Source organism: Gossypium hirsutum, chromosome A01, assembly GCF_007990345.1.
Source record: "Gossypium hirsutum isolate 1008001.06 chromosome A01, Gossypium_hirsutum_v2.1, whole genome shotgun sequence".
In the NCBI taxonomy this organism is placed as follows: domain Eukaryota; kingdom Viridiplantae; phylum Streptophyta; class Magnoliopsida; order Malvales; family Malvaceae; genus Gossypium; species Gossypium hirsutum.
Window position 1 is genome coordinate 55,502,343 of NC_053424.1, and position 10,213 is coordinate 55,512,555.

Below are 10,213 nucleotides of genomic sequence, written 5' to 3' on the forward strand. Positions count from 1 at the left end.
CATATAACACAAGTGGTAGTTTACCTACCCATTTATATATCATTCTGGGAACCTGCACCCATAATTGGTCTGGCTTCTAAACAATATTAAATCCAATTTTCATAACGAAATCATCATTTTTATGATTAATCTTCTTGAATTCAAGGCCCCCATTTTTTGAATCATTACATATATCTTCCCATTTGACTAGATTTATCACCCTTTTCTCCTCTAAGTGGCCCCAAAAAACAATTATGGATAAACTTCACCATATCAAAACAAATACCTTTTGGAATAACCGTCAATTGTATAACGTAAGTAGGAATAGCTTCTAGCACTACTTTAGCTAGCGTGATAAGACCTGCTAGCAAAAGCAATTTAGCCTTCAATCCTACCAATTTCTAACACATATTGTCCACAATATATTGAAAGGTGTCTTTAGTCCCTCTTTGATGGAGTGGCAAGCTTAGATGTTTCCCCAAATTATCCACATGGGAGAAACTAAGTACACCACTGATGGGTCACGAAACTAACTAATATTTCGATGAAGGCAAGCGCACCTATCGAATCATATTATAGTTATAGTGAGTCGAAATATAGTATCCACAAGGACTAAAAGAACTAGTAATAACTATCTTTCTATTATTTAGCCTATAATTAAAGGGATTTTTTTAATCTAAAATTAACTAACTAATTAACTATGAATGCGATAGAGAGCGAATTAGGAAAATACTTAAGAAAACCAATGAGAGATACAATGCCCAGGAAAGAATCCACCTAGACTTCACTTATTATTCTAACTTTGAATCAAACAATTTATTCACTTATCTTGATCCGTAAAAATCCCTAAATTATGTTAATATGTAACACCCCTAACCCGTATCCGACGCTGAATTGGGGTTAAGAGGTATTACCGGACGAGACACAAAATCTGAACAATCGTATGCATACACTTGCTCAAACTTTTAAACCAATCAAATGTTAACATATATAACTAATTTAAATTCTTTACGAACCATAACATAACAATTTAAATATATTTTCAAAGAACACCAAATAATCTATTCATTAAAATACATACAAAATTTCACAAATCATTTCCATAAGAAAAGTCAAATTTCACATATATATAACAAAAGTGATATTCTCATTTGACCGAATAATAAGCTTAAAACTCAATCAACTTATACTCATCATTTAACGACTAACCTATACACTACACAAATATCAAATTTGAACCAAGTAAGACATATATACACCACATAAAACTCATATAATCCTTTTGTTTAACCAATGCCCAAATCACTATTCATTTGGTCATTTTTCAATATATTAGCCGAATGTAATCATGCTAAAACATAGCTTTATTCAATACTTAAATTTTCATCATTTTCAACCTATCACTTTATACACATAACCTTTCATAGAAACAAATCTATAACACCCCAAACCCGGCTAGACGTTATGACGGGATCTGATGCGCCACATCAAAGCGTTAAAACATTTTTCCATTCTTAGTCCAGAAAATCGTACTTGATGTTCAAAGGATTAATTCATTAAGGGTTAAAGTGAATGGAAGCTGTGCACCAGGTAGGAAACCGGAAAAGAAGAGGTGAGTCCATCGGACTGCTTAAGTACCAAGCTCTTTTGGATCCAATCCTAGACATGCACACCGCCATTGCCACACTCTAACATAGTGTATTCCTTTAGGTTACCATTGTAATTATGTTCATTTTAGAATAAAACATAATTAATTTTGGCAAACGTTATCATAGTAGAAGCCTTGTTCGAGATCATGTTACTTTGAAATCAATTTATGTTTTTGAAAACGAACCCTAGATCTAGCCCATTTTGATAGTTAATATAAATTAAGTTCATCATAATAAAATACAAACCAAACCCATAAAAAGATAATAGAGCGGCCTTATTACATAATAAAACCCAAATCATCAAAGTAAATGAAAAATGAAGTCCAATTCACCAAAAGAAAACCATAGTGCAGAACGAGTGGCCACTCCGAATCCCTCGCAGCTCCAAGCCCACTATGGTTGGGGATTACTTGCATGGATGAAAATAGGGGATGAGTTTGGGGAAACTCAGTGTGTAAAATTAACCCAACCATAGCTCATATCAGCTCAACCCAAAAAAACAGAATAAATCGGCCTTAGCCCAGAACAGAATACAGAATTAAGCCCATAGGCCCATAACAGATCAGATCAGATATTTCATGTATATGCAAAACCCAACCCATAACCAACCACATGCACCCCATTACCAGCATTTCACCATGTGGGGAGACTACTCGACCCACCCAACCGCTACATGCCACAGAAATATGCAGCATGGCTGCCAGAACAGATAATGTGAAGGAGTCACCAGATACAGATAATCGTGGCAGAGCCACCAGAACAGATATATGTGGCAGAGCTACCAGATCAGATAATTTGTGGCATAGCCACCAGGACACTTCCTCCATAATATAACCCATGTCCCCATGCACAGATTCACAATCATGGCATACATCATACAGAATCAGGTCATCACGCTTTTTAGTAAAAAATAAACCCTAAGGGTATAATGGTCAATTTACATCTAGGGGTATAATAGTAATTTTGCATGCATAAGGGTATTTCAGTAGTTATTACCTATGGCTAGGGTTTCATGCTCGTTTTAGCGTTCACCAAGTATTCGGAAACACTTACCTCATATTTTAGCCAAAGTGGGCATGTTGGCCCATTGGCTCAGTTTAGGCCCATTAAGCCCAAAACGTCATAATGCACAAAATATCGCATTCTACAGTCTTAGCACTTGAATTTACCAAATACGTTAATCAATCTTTCTTACGAGCATTCATACACTCGCAAGCCCCTAAAATACTGGCATTTCGGCTTTTCGACTTTTGCCGATCTAGTCTATGAGAGGGTGTCAGTTACACACCTGATTTGTGACGATATGCTGCCGAGATCCATACACGAACTACCTTTGCCGAAACTAGCAATTGTGTTTAGATTCAGTTGTTTCCCCTTGTCCAAGCCTCTGATCAGCAGCCTCTGAATCGCATACCAGTTTCTTAGCCAACGATTTCACTTAAGCTCTTATTTGATTCCGATGTAGATCTAACCCTCAAATCCTAGCAGAAGTTGATCCTTTAATAATCTAAGAGTTCGGCTATGCCCCTAAAATATGGCGTTTTTGGCTTTTTAGTACAATGAAGAAGAGATGAAGGTTTTTTTTGTAGTGGTTTTGTCGACAGAGGTTTGGGGCTCAGAAAAAGAAAGAGTTGATCACAAAGGATGAAGAAAGAGGAAAAAGAAATCAATAGGTTTGCTAGGTGAATTCGACATAGACAATATGAACCTTCGGGTTTTCAGCTTTTGTGATATTCGGCTGTAAGGTTTAAAAATAAAAAGAATAAGGAAGTGGTGAAGACTAAAGTGGTAGAAGAATTCGACTATAGAAAAAGAAGAGGAGAAGGTAGGTGGAGAGAAAAAATAAAGAAAAGAGGAGAAGGAAGGATGGTCAGAGAATCGGCACAGCACACCCAAATGCCGAAATTCCTACTACTACAATACCTAGCCGAATTTCCCAAGCTAATGTCCCTTGGCCAGCCACCTTTTGTTCCTTGATCAGCTCCTAGATTTCCTCCCTTATCTTTATCATTACTTAATCCCCTTATCATCTTAAACTCTCCCTAACAGAGTTCCCCCTTGAGTTCCATCACCTTCCCTTTTTGTACACAAAAATAAACACCTTATTTGCTTGTCCTGCGGCTCAAACTTGGGCTCTTCCTACACTTCTACACGCCACTTTTATAGCCTTCCCAGTGGCGCCACAAGCCACTTTTGCCACTTGCTTCCTTATGTCTTATTTTACCCAGTTAATACTTAAAAGCCCAGTTAACCAGAACCTCTTTTCCTTATGGACTAAAATTACTTAAAATTATCGGGTTTTAGCTTAAGCTTGGGCCTTCTAGAGGCCCACTAACATAATTAAACCTATGCCAAATGCCATACTGAAGTTCAACCGTACTGAAGTTCAACCGCGTGAAGTTTGGGGATGGAAAGCGGTACTGAAGTTCAACCGTGTCCCCAACGCCTCATGCAACCTTTTTCCAAAACCGAGATGTGAATCTGAGATCCCGGTCAGAGATAATCGAAACTGGGACTCCATGAAGTCGTAGAATCTCCGCCACATACAACTTGGCTAACCTTTGAAGCAAAAATTCAGTACGTACTGGTATGAAATGGGCCGATTTGGTCAACCTATCCACAATCACCCAAATCGAGTCTTTCTTCGATGCTGTCAAAGGCAACCCACTTTCAAAGTCCATGGTTACCCTCTCCCACTTCCAAAGTGGTATTTTCACTGGTTGTAACATTCCAGAAGGTAATTGATGCTCAGCTTTCACTTGTTGGCATGTCAAACATTTCCCCACGAATTCCGTTACTTCTCGTTTAAGCCCAGGCCACCAGTACAATTCTCTCAAGTCGTGATACAACTTATTCCCTCCAGGATGCATGGCACAAAGTCCCCCATGAGCTTCCTTCAATATTGTCTGTCTTAAATCAGAGTCCTTCGGAACACAAATTCTTCTTCGAAAACACAGAACTCCATCACCATTTAAATCGAGTTCAGAATTACCCCCTTCCTTAACTTGTTGAAAACGAGCGACCAAAAACTCATCTTCCAACTTCTTTTCCCTAATCTGATCCACCCAGGTTGGCCTTGCTTGCAATTCAGCCAACAAACTGCCATCATCATACAGACTCAAACGAGCAAACATTGCTCTCAGATCAGATACGGTTCTACGACTCAAAGCATCGGCTACCACATTAGCCTTGCCTGGGTGATACTCGATCGAACAGTCATAATCCTTAAGCAACTCAATCCATCTCCATTGCCTAAGGTTCAACTCCTTCTGCGTCAACAAATACTTAAGACTTTTATGGTCTGTGTATATAATACACCTCTCCCCGTACAAGTAATGTCTCCAAATCTTAAGTGCAAATATCACTACCGCCAACTCCAAATCATGAGTAGGATACTTCTCCTCATGAGGCTTAAGCTGTCGTGATACATATGCAACCACCTTACCCTCCTGCATTAACACGCAGCCCAAACCTACATGTGATGCGTTACTGTACACAGTAAAATCCTTCCCGGACTCTGGCTGAATTAACATAGGTGCTTCAGTCAGAACTTTCTTCAACCTCTCAAAATCTTCCTGCTGCTTCTCAATCCATACAAATGGTGCTCCTTTCCTTATGAGTTTTGTCAGAGGTGCAGCCAACACAGAAAAACCTTCCACAAACCTTCTGTAGTATCCTGGAAAACCTAGAAAACTCCGTATTTTCGACACCGACCTAGGCGGCTTCCACTCCAAAACTGCTTCAATTTTTCGAGGGTCCACCTTAATCCCCTCAGCAGAGACCACATGACCTAAGAAAGTTACCTCCCTCAACCAAAATTCACACTTGCTGAACGTCGCATAAAGTTCCTTCTCCCTTAACACTTGTAGCACTATACGGAGATGCTCATCATGCTTTGCTTCCTTTTCAGAATATACCAGGATATCGTCAATAAAGACGACTACGAACTGATCTAAGAATGGTTGGAACACACGATTCATCAAATCCCTAAATGCTGCAGGAGCATTTGTCAGTCCAAATGGCATAACCAGAAACTCGTAATGACCATACCGAGTCCTGAATGCCGTCTTATGGATATTTGCCTCCTTGACCCTTAACTCATTATATCCAGATCGAAGGTCGATCTTGGAAAATACAGAAGCTCCTCTAAGCTGGTCGAACAGATCGTCAATCCTTGGCAGTGGATACTTATTCTTAATTGTCAGTTTTTTCAACCAGCGATATTCAATGCACATCTGCATTGTACCATCCTTCTTCTTCACGAATAGCACCGGTGCTCCCCATGGAGACACGCTTGGCCTAATGAAGCCCCTATCCAACAACTCTTGAATTTGTGCCTTTAGCTCCACCAACTCCTTCGGTGCCATTCTATAGGGCGCGATAGAAACTAGCACTGTTCCAGGCAATAAGTTGATTCCAAACTCCACTTCTCAGTTTGGAAGCAATCCCGGAAGCTCCTCTGGAAACACATCTTGGAATTCCTTTACAGTCCTAACCTTTTCCACTGTCAACCCTTCCTCTTTCAACTGACTTACAAATGCCAAATAGGCCTCACAACCTTTTCGAATCCACTTTTCGGCCCTCAATGCCAACACCACATTGGACAAATCGTCCCTTCGTTCACCTATCATGATAACCTCCTTACCCTCTAGGGTCCTTAGCACCATTTGCTTAGCAGCACAATCCAAAGTCGCCTTATGCTTAACAAGCCAGTCCATTCCCAGTATGAGGTCAAATTCTCCAAATGGTAGTTCCATCAGATCCTCAGGGAAAATGCTACCTTGAGTTTCTAAGGGTACATCCCTATACAGTTTGTCTACCCTAACCGAGTGACCTAAAGGACTTAACACAGATACCCCACTCACAATCTTCTCAGAGTGCACAACCAACGACCCAGATATGCTACATGCAACATAGGAATGAGTAAATCCAATATCCACTAAAGCAGTATATGGCATGCCAGAAACCAAGAACGTACCAGTTATGACGTCAGGTGCGTCGCCCTCCTCTCAATGATGAGCTGCATATACCAAAGCTGGCTGTCGAGCTTCAGCAGTTTCGACACCCCTATTAGATGCCCCTCGACCTCAACCATTTTCGTTTCCACCCCTACCTTGTCCACGTCCTTTCGGTGGTTGTGGTCCACCTCTCATGGGTTGAACAACCCTCTGTACAGCAACCTGAGCCTGATCAGCTCTCTAAGGGCAGTCCTTAATTCTATGCTCCATAGATCCGCATCGGAAACATGCATCGGAATGTTTCCTACACTCACCCAAATGTACCTTACTACAGTCTCCACAGATTGGTGGTCTAACCACATTCATCGGCACTGCTCGCACTGGTTCCTCCACCCTTGATCTCTTAATATTCTTATTAGCACCACCCAAGGGTCCTGAATCCCTCCGAAAACAGTTTCGATCCTTCTTTCGATTCTTCTTTTCAGCACGCTTAACCTCCTAGCGATCTTTGCCTTCTCCACAAAGACCGCGAAGTCTCGCTCCCTCTGCGAAGCAATCAACACCCTCAGGTCATCCCTAAGACCATCCTCGAAGTGTACACTTCGCTCATATTCCGTAGCAACTATGCCCACGGCATACCGGCTCAACCTCAGAAACTCGGCCTCGTACTCAGCAACTGTTTTACCTCCTTGCACCAGATTCAAGAATTCCTTCCTACGAGCATCCACATAACTTGCCCCAACATACTTACCTTTAAAGGCTGTCTTAAACAGTTCCCAAGTTACCCTATCAGCTGGGGTTCCTTCTCTCACTGTGAGCCACCACTGGTAAGCCTCGTCCTGTAGCAAGGATACGGCTCCCTTTAGTTTCTGCTCCACAGAGCAATCCAAGTCATCCATAATTCATTCTGTGGCCTCCAACCAATATTCTGCCACATTCGGGGCGATACCAGACACACCCCTAAAGATCTCTGCTCCGTTAGCCTGGAGTCGTTCAGAAATGGATCCCCGAACTCCGTTGCCCGTACTTGCCCTGGCAACCCTTTCCAGAACACGAAGCATTGCCTGCGATAGGGCATCATCCTCGGCACCACGGTCATGAGACTCTATTTCCATAGCCGATGGTACCGGTGCATCTGCCGCCAGCATATGTCCCGAAGACGAAGATCCCGCTCAAGCCCTTCCACAGCCACGTCCACGGCCTCTTCCACGAGTGGTTCTTGTACTCATATCGTATTATCTGTTTACAAATTTTATGCATTAATAACATTCCAATGTTTATTACATATGTTTTATGAATCGGACAATATTTTAGAGATTGTTTTCGCAGAACCGAAGTCTAGCTACAGTTTCAGTCTCTTATCAAATTTTCCTATGGTCTTAGTATCATCCTATCCTGGTGGGTTTTTAGTACAGACAGATATTTTAATAAAATATTTAGAGAAGTTCAGAGTAAGACTTATAGGCTTGGGCTGGAGATTCGGAATGCCACCTTCAGAAGATCCAAAATTTAAAAACCCAGAATTTATTCTTTGAAAATCTTTGTTTTTGTAAACCCATTCCACAACCGAGTTGTTGCAACTTGGCTCTGATACCACTAAATGTAACACCCCAAACCCAGCCAAGACGTTATGACCGGATCTGACGTGCCACATCAAAGCGTTAAAACATTTTTCCATTATTAGTCCAGAAAATCGTACTTGATGTTCAAAGGATTAATTCATTAAGGGTTAAAGTGAATGGAAGCTATGCACCAGATAGGAAACCAGAAAAGAGGAGGTGAGTCCATCGGACTGCTTAAGTACCAAGCTCTTTCGGATCCAATCCTAGACATGCACACCGCCATTGCCATACTCTAACATCGTGTATTCCTTTAGGTTACCATTGTAATTATGTTCATTTTAGAATAAAACATATTTAATTTTGGGAAACGTTATCATAGTAGAAGCCTTGTTCGAGATCGTGTTACTTTGAAATCAATTTATGTTTTTGAAAACGAACCCTAGATCTATCCCATTTTGATAGTTAATATATATGAAGTTCATCATAATAAAATACAAACAAAACCCATAAAAAAATAATAGAGCGGCCTTATTACAAAATAAAACCCAAATCATCAAAGTAAATGAAAAATGAAGTCCAATTCACCCGAAGAAAACCATAGTGCAGAATGAGTGGCCACTCCGAATCCCTCGCAGCTCCAAGCCCACTATGGTTGGGGATTACCTGCATGGATGAAAATAGGGGATGAGTTTGTGGAAACTCAGTGTGTAAAATTAACCCAACCATAGCCCATATCAGCTCAGCCCACAGAAACAGAATAAATCGTCCTTAGCCCAGAACAGAATACAGAATTAAGCCCATAGGCCCATAACAGATTAGATCAGATATTTCATGTATATGCAAAACCCAACCCATAACCAATCACATGCACCTCCTTACCAGCCTTTCACCATGTGGGAAGACTACTCGACCCACCCAACCGCTACACACCACAGAAATATGTAGCATAGCTGCCAGAACAGATAATGTGACAGAGTCAACAGATACAGGTAATTGTGGCAGAGCCACCAGAACAGATATATGTGGCAGAGCCACCAGATCAGATAATTTGTGGCATAGCCACCAGGACGCTTCCTCCATAATATAACCCATGTCCCCATGCACAGATTCATAATCATGGCATACATCATACAGAATCAGGTCGTCACGCTTTTTAGTCAAAAATAAACCCTAAGGGTATAATGGTCAATTTACATCTAGGGGTATAATGGTAATTTTGCATGCATAAGGGTATTTCAGTAATTATTACCTATGGCTAGGGTTTCATGCTCGTTTTAGCGTTCACCAAGTATTCGGAAACACTTACCTCGTATTTTAGCCAAAGTGGGCATGTTGGCCCATTGGCCCAGTTTAGGCCCATTAAGCCCAAAACATCATAATGCACAAAATATCGCATTCTACAGTCTTAGCACTTAAATTTACCAAATACGTTAATCAATCTTTCTTACGAGCATTCATACACTCGCAAGCCCCTAAAATACTGGCATTTCAGCTTTTCGGCTTTTGCCGATCTAGTCTATGAGAGGGTGTCAGTTACACACCTGATTTGTGACGATATGCTGCCGAGATCCACACAAGAACTGCCTTTGCCGAAACTAGCGATTGTGTTTAGATTCAGTCGTTTCCCCTTGGCCAAGCCTCTGATCAGCAGCCTCTAAATCGCACATCAGTTTCTTCAGCCAACGATTTCACTTAAGCTCTTATTTGATTCCGATGTAGATCTAACCCTTAAATCCTAGCAGAAGTCGATCCTTTAATGATCTAAGAATTTGGCTATGCCCCTAAAATATGGGGTTTTTGGCTTTTTTGTACAGTGAAAAAGAGATGAAGGTTTTTTTTTGTAGTGGTTTTGTCGACAGAGGTTTGGGGCTCAGAAAAAGAAAGAGTTGATCACAAAGGATGAAGAAAGAGGAAAAAGAAATCAATAGGTTTGCTAGGAGAATTCGGCACAGACAATATGAACCTTCGGGTTTTCGGCTTTTGTGATATTCGGCTGTAAGGCTTAAAAATAAAAAGAATAAGGAAGTGGTGAAGACTAAAGTGGTAGAAGAATTCGGCTATGGAG